Here is a 7,806-nt window from a genome sequence, read left to right as displayed (position 1 = left end):
TTCATTGGGGAAATCATCATGAATAGGTGGACCATCAGCAGGATCATTGAATTCAAGTTGGGACAAGTGGTCCGCGATGATGTTTTCAACACCTTTCTTGTCCTTGATTGTGATATCAAATTCTTGCAAAAGAAGGATCCACTGTATTAATCGCGTCTTAGCATCCTTTTTGGAAAGGATATATTTCAAGGCGGAGTGATCCATGAAGATCCTAATAGGTGATCCAATCAAATAAGATCAGAATCTGTCAAGGGCAAAGACGACGACAAGCAACTCTTTTTCAGTAGTGGAATAATTCATTTGAGCACTATTTAGAGTTTGGCTTCATAATAGACAAAAAAAGGTTTCCCTTCCCTTCGTTGTCCCAAAACTGCTCCCACGGCAAAGTTACTTGCATCACACATGATTTCAAAATGAAGACTCCAATATGGTGACTGAATGATGGGAGCAGAAGTGAGTGAATTTGCAAGCATTCGGAATGATCCCTCACACTTAGGTGTCCACTCAAAAGCAACATCTTTGGCTAGGAGGTTGCTTAGTAGATGAGTAATCATTGAAAAAATTTGTATGAACCTCCTATAAAAACCAGCATGACCAAGGATTGACCTAACATCTTTGACAATCTTAAGAGTAGGCAGGTTTGAGATAAGGTCGACTTTTGATTGATCAACCTCAATTCCTCTTTCAGAAACAATGTGGCCTAAACTATGCTAGAAGTTACCATGAAATGACATTTCTCCCAATTGAGCACAAGTACTTTCTCAATACATCATTTTAAAACAGCTTCAAGAAGAAGAAGACATGTGTCAAAGGAATTTCCAAAAATGGTTAGGTCATCCATGAATACTTCCATTGATTTTTCAATCATGTCACTAAAGATGCTCATTATGCATCTTTGGAATGTAGCTGGTGCATTACACGAGCCAAATGGCATACACCAAAAAGCAAAGGTGCCAAAGGGGCAATTGAAAGTGGTCTTATATTGATCCTCTAATGCAATCTCAATTTGATAATAGCCAGAATAACCATCAAGAAAGAAATATAATGGATGACCAGCTACACGTTCAAGGCTTTGATCTATGAATGGGAGTGGAAAATGATAGTTGCGGGAGGCGGCATTTAATTTTCGATAATCACTGCACATGCGCCATTCTGTCACAGTTTTTTTGTGGGGGCAAGGACCCATTTTTCATTTTGGACCACAGTGACACCAGATTTCCTAGGTGCGACTAAAGTTGGACTTTGCTATCAACTGCTGGGTAAATAATACCAGTGTCTAACAATTTCAAAACTTTTTTTTTAGAACTTCTTTCATTGTGGGGTTTGGTCTCCTTTGAGGGATAGCCTCATCCTCCAGATTGATTTGATGGGAGAAAATTAAAGGGCTAATACCTTTGATATCAGCAAGCGTCTAACCTATTGCAGATTTATGCATTCCCAGTAGCTCAAGTAACTGCAATTCTTGAGAATTTTGAAGGTTGGACGAGATGTAACTGGAAAGGTTTCACTGCCTCCCAAGAAGACATGTTTCAAACCCTCAGATAGTTGGGTCAATTGAACAATTAGAACCTCTTCAGCTGAAGTTTTTGGATGTGCCCTATCACGAGGTAGCTCTTCAAATCGAGGTTGCCAAAACTTAGTCCTTCTATTGCGTGAGTCTATGTGATTTGATATTGCAAGAGTAGACTCAATAGAACGGGGACTTTCATTGTCAGACAAAAGGAGGAGTTCATCAAGATTATCGAGTTGCTTCACAATTGAATCTCCTCGAGAATTAAAGTGTCAATCATGAATGTTTGATAACATTCGTCATCTTCTCGGGGTTGTTTCTCGATGTGGAAGATAATGACTTCAAGAGTCATATTTCTAAATGATATCTTCATCAGGCCATTCCGAAAACTGATTAAAGCATTTGCAGTAGCAAGGAATGGTCTTCCAAGGGGTATTGTTGTGCTACAGTTTGCTAACCGCTCCCCCAAAAACCTAGGGGTATTGTTGAGGATGGTTTAGTTCAAATTGAAAAATTCTATTACCCTGTGGACTTTCTTATTCTTGATACCCAATCTGTGGTAAACATGGAGTAAGAGATGAGATTTACACTCGCGTCAAGATCAAGTAAAGTTTGGCTGACTTCATGAGTCCCAATTTGGCAAGAAATGGTGGGACAACCGAGATCTTTGTATTTCGGCGATGTCTTTTGTTCAATCACCGCACTCACTTACTCAGTCAAAAAGGCAATCTTCTCAACATGGTGCTTCCTTTTTGCAGTGCACGGATCCTTAATGATTTTGGCATAAGTCGACACTTGTTTTATGATGTGAAGCAAAGAAAGATTAATCTTCACTTGTGTCAAGTGCTCAAGGATTTCAGCTCGCTTATCAGGAATTTTTCCAATAGGTTTGCAGAAGCATTGGGTGGTGCACTCACAGGAATATTATTTGGAGTGCTTGAAGTAGTGCAAGGAGAGGTGGTTTTTATGGGTGGGTCTTTCAAAGTTTTACCACTCTTAGTTGTGATGGCATTTACTTCCTTAACATTTGGATCATTGAAATTTGAGGATTGGGCCATGTGTTTGCCTTGAACATTGAATTTAGGTTAGGAAGGAAGTTTGCCTTTTTTCGGAATGGCCAAGGATTCAGTCAATTTTGAGAATTGACATTTCATTTCTTTGATTTTTTTCCATCATTTGGCGATTTATTTTTGTTTGTTCCTCTATGAATGCATGAAGGGTATTCTCAGGAGAATTTCATTATTGATGAGCATTGTATTGAGATGCAGAATACACCTTTGATGGTTGAACTTGTTGCTCATTTCTCCATTGGCCTCCAAATGATTGAGCTTGGTTAGAATCTCTCCAACTGAAATTTGGGTGGTTTCTCCAACCAGGGTTGTACGTATAGGAGAATGGCTTGTTATACACCCCTAAGGCATGGCATTGCTCCTCATAAACCCCCCTCATTTCATTAAAAGCTAAGCAGGCCTTAGCTAAATGCTCCATCCTTCTACAAACAAAGCAAGGTTCTTGTGGTTCCGCTTGAGCAATCATGTGTGGTTTTTGGCCATTTTTCATCATTAAGACCTCAAACTGCTTTTTCAAAGCTTCGATTTGGGCCTTAACACTTTCCTCTTCTCGAAGTTGATAGATCCCAGATGGTTTATTTTGGTTGGTGCTATTAGTATCACTTGGACCAGTCCAGGTGTGATATTTTTTCGCGCTTTCTTCAAGATATTCAAAAGCATCGTCAGACTCTTTTTCGAGGAATTCACCATTGCATAACATTTCTACAAATTGGCGCTCACGACTCGTGAGGTCCTCATAGAAGTAACTGACCAAACGCCATTTCTCATAGCCATGGTGTAAACACTGATTCAACAGACCCTTGAATCTTTCCCAGACTTGATAGAACGTTTCATTGTCCTTTTAGGAAAATGTAGAAATCTGTCGTTTTAGACTGTTGGTCTTATGGCCAGGAAAGTGTTTCAGAAAGAAAGATTTGGTCATTTCCTCCCATGTTCCAATAGACCTAGGTCTCAAGAGTATAACCAACTTTTGGCTTTGTCCTTCAAGGAGAAGGGGAAGAACTTTAATCACACAAAATCGGCATTTTCATCTTGGTTATAGAACGTGGCTACTACCTCCTCAAATTCTCTAATAGGCACGTATGTGCTTTCATTTTCCATTCCATGAAATGTGGGCAAGAGTTGAATCATGCCTGGTTTAAAGTCTAACACAGACATATTAGGAGGGAATATAATGCATGAAGGTGTGGAAGTGCGACTAGGATGGAGGTAGTCATTGAGAGTTCTTGGTTGGATTTCATCATTGTGAGCCATTGCAAATGGATTATTATCAACTAAAGTTTGTGGAGAAGCAGGAATGGTGGAACGAGTTCCGGAAGGAGTGGTGGATGAATTGGAAGAAGTTTCACTAGAAGTTTCGTGATGATTCATCCACTCTCGAAAATCAAAATTAAATTTATTTTATGTTTTTATTTATTTATTTTTGTTAAACTTTTTCCCAGGTAGATTTGGAGGTTTTGGGGTGATCTCCAACGCCTTACTAAAACTCCACGAGGTTACTAAGTAAGTATGGTGGATCACAAGTTAAACATTTTCGACCAAACAACCTTTAAGCATAGTAAAATTGCTTATTTTGATAGAACAAGCTTAGCTTTCTTATAGTAATAAGTTCAAAAATGTAATAGTGCAAAGGTATATGCTCGAAATGTTCCCAGGCCGATTGGGAAGGTTGCCAAGGTACCGCTTTAGACCCACACTTGCCTAGACAGAACTCCTCGAGTTTCCCAAGTAAGTGTGGGGGGTAACGCTATCACAAACCTTATTTAACAACCAATCTTTCTAGACAGAATAATATCGGTTTTTACAATTTGTAATATTACACAATTGTTCTCAATACTAAGTGGTTTATAATTGAAATTTTATGAACAATTTCAAGGAATAACTAAATTCTAAGGAAGACTAAGGCAAGAAAAATGAAATGTCTAAACTAAGAAACCTAAAGCAACAAAATAGTCAACACAAAATAAAAGAAAAATGAAGTGAAGATGACATAACAAGCTTAATCTCTTTTTTTAAATATTTATTTTACTAATAAAATAAAATAAAAATAAAAATAATAAGAAATTAAGAAAGAGGAATGAAATTAGAGTTAACTAAAAAGAAAAATATATATATATATTTGTATAATAAGTTTTTTTATGTAACCAAAAAGAAAAGAGAAAAAAATATATATAACTAATTTTTTTTAACAATATTCAAATTAACTAAAACATAGCAAATATAAAGAATACAACACACAAATAAAAGAACACTATACTAACACAATATTCATACAAACAAAAATACAAATAAAGTTACTAACATCTTGGTAAAAATCTCACTAAAACTCTTGAAAAACTACCTCCCCGGCAACGGCCCCAAAATTTGTTTAACGCCCAAATTGTGACAACCACTAATCGGTAGTTGTAGTAAAAGTCGGGTGGTCGATCCACAAGGAGGTAACCTAAATCAAAAGATTAGTAGAAAAATAACACAAAAAGTTAGTAACATGAAATAAATAGAAATGAAAATGAAAATAGATTTGAGATTTTTGTGTTGTTTTTTTGATTAAATGATACAAGTGTAATAAAAATAAGATGTAATTAAGTGTTAAAAAATAGAAAGGTTTCAAGAATCATCCATATGCTTGTTTGGTTACTTAGTTACTTGATTTACAAAAATACACAAGTAAATAGTTCACATCCCAACATTTACTTGGAAAATCTAACATTAAAGTCCATATTCTTTTCTAGCAAAAGTCCATTTGTGTTATAAAGTTTTTTACTTTAGGAGCACAATGCTAATCTTATGAAAAATCTAAAAATGACAAAATATCCAAGGGCAATAATGCAATAGAAGATTAGACATAAAATTATGTATCCATATTACTTTTACTAATTAGAAACACATAGAAAGAGCATGACTAATCATATATATTATTAGCACAAGTAAATAAGGATGACAAAATAAAGATGAGGTTGAAAGAACATAAACAGCTCAAATGCATTATATTAAGAACATAGTAAATCAGAGTAGCAAAATAACATCACTAGCATATGGAATCATTCCTAACCTTCCTAGGAAGAGTAGGCTATTATGCTCATCATTCTCACAAAAATTTAAGAAGAAAGTATGAGAAGAAAGTGAGTAGAAATTTTGCTATAGTTTCTTTACCCTAAAAATTACATACCAACTATGAAAGAAGAGTCCTTATTTATAGAAGAAGAAAAGAACTAAAAAGAAATTAAACTACAAATGGGGTTCACAAAATAAATCTGAAACATTAATAATAAAATATAATTTTGAAAAATCAAATCTTATTATGAATATTAACTTAGCTATTTTAGTGAATGATCATCATGCCCCTTTTTCTAAATCAACACAAAATGTGAGCTTTAAAGCTCAAAATGGAAGGGTCCGAGGCCAAAAGAGTACACAAAGTGGGCTGGAAAGTGTTTGGTGGCAGTTGGAGCATTGACCAAGAAGCCACGTGTCGTGGTTGGAGCAGAAAGCAAGGGTTGGACCAGTGGGGAGGTGCCACTTGTCACAGCTGGAGCTGAAGAAAGAACCCTGTTTGACTGGGTAAATGCGCGGGTCAAGCTGGGGAGGCGCAGGTCAGGCGCGGGCGGAGCACGGTTTCGGGTCAGGCGTGTTCGGGCGTGGGGTTGCTGGGGCCACGGACAGGTGGTGTGTTGGGGTTGTGCCACATGTCGGGTTGGAGCTGGAGAACAAGACAAACCTAGGCGGGCATGGGCTCTTTTAGGGCTATTCCTGTTGGGTTTGGACCACGAAAATGCTATTTTTTCATTTTTCTTTTATAGTTTTAACTATTTCTTTCTTCTCTCTTTTATTAATGTCCAAATGCAATTTATTTCCTGAAAATTAAACACAAAGTAAATTAAAATTAATTTTTCAATTATAAAATATATTACAATAAATTCATGAAAATATTAATTAAAACTTAATTTCGTATACACTTTAAAACTAATAACTCGGCATTTTTGAACACTAATTAGTTCCCTTCAACTAAAGGAAAGAGTGACTAAGTCATTAACTTTGGCACAAAATGTCTTGAATGCCCCTAGGGCCAAATCTCTCTCTCAAAGCCCCTCAAGGGAAATTTTGTCATTTGCCACATATCTCGTTAATCATAATTAGCGCCTTATAATTCTAGTTACTTCCAATGTCCTCGAATAGTCACCGAATAATTTCTCATTACCCGATCAATCCTTGTAATGTACTAAATTATCAAATTACCCCTAGGCTTACCCCGAGTCGAGTATTTGACCCCGTTATGACTAAACCACTAACTTGCTACCTAGGATTGCCTCGTGCTGAATAACTCAAATATATCAACATAATAATGTAGTCTCAATCCATATACATGCCATCAAAGGGCTAAAATTACTAAAATGTCTTTCTAATAAGAAACAGGTCCGCATGCATGCAAATACAGCCATATAATAATACAACTCACATAATCATGCATATTATCACATAATAATACAATAAATCAGTTATTGCCCACCTGGCCTCCTAATCAAGGCACTAAGCTATATTAGGGAATTTGAGACGTTACAGCTACATGATGATTGTCTGGAGACCAACTATGCTAGTTGAGCTAGAAATAGCTACATCAATTCTTAGTACGAACAATGTTGATGGGAGAGGTTTATTGGAGTGCGCATTAATAAGCCTGAAAGAATCATAATAGTAGTATATCAACTTATTCATTTGTTGCAATTGTCTTGCTTGTTGGGCATGAGTTATTTTATTTCTTTCACTCCCTATTGCCCATGAATCAATTAAGATCTTCTCAAATCCTTTTTTTGTCTACAATTTCTAATATATATAGTAACACGTTCTTAAACAAGATGTTTGTTTTTTGGTTTTGATTTCAAATCCCTTATGAAGAAAAGCACCAAAAGAATGCATGTGGATTTGAATCACATCCAATTCCGCTCAAGGGACACAAATTGTTTGTAGTAATATTACTTCATTACAAATAGAAAACAAATATTTACCTGATTGACACTCATCACTTCTTTCCTTTAAATATTGATTACTTCATAGTAGTCAATACCTTTGAGTCTTTGCTGATTCTCTATTCTCAATTAAAATTGAATTTACTATAATATACTTCTAAATAATTTTCATCTTCTTGAGTCTATTACAGACGTGAATCTTCTAGGCTTTATTGGTATCTAATTTGGATCCAATCTTATAGTTTTGAAAACTTAAAATTTG

General features: G+C 35.9%; 1 non-coding gene across 1 annotated transcript; it reads left to right on the top strand.

Moving 5' to 3' along the window:
* Positions 1 to 3,347: 3,347 nt before the first annotated feature.
* On the top strand, positions 3,348 to 3,454 carry LOC133807928 (small nucleolar RNA R71). Its single transcript, XR_009879810.1, has one exon. It is a non-coding gene; the product is annotated as a small nucleolar RNA R71 (small nucleolar RNA).
* The last annotated feature ends 4,352 nt before the right edge of the window (positions 3,455 to 7,806 follow it).

This window comes from Humulus lupulus, chromosome X, assembly GCF_963169125.1.
Source record: "Humulus lupulus chromosome X, drHumLupu1.1, whole genome shotgun sequence".
Taxonomy (NCBI): Eukaryota; Viridiplantae; Streptophyta; class Magnoliopsida; order Rosales; family Cannabaceae; genus Humulus; species Humulus lupulus.
The sequence above is the reverse complement of the archived record's forward strand: the minus strand, read 5'-3'. Positions and strand labels throughout refer to the sequence as shown.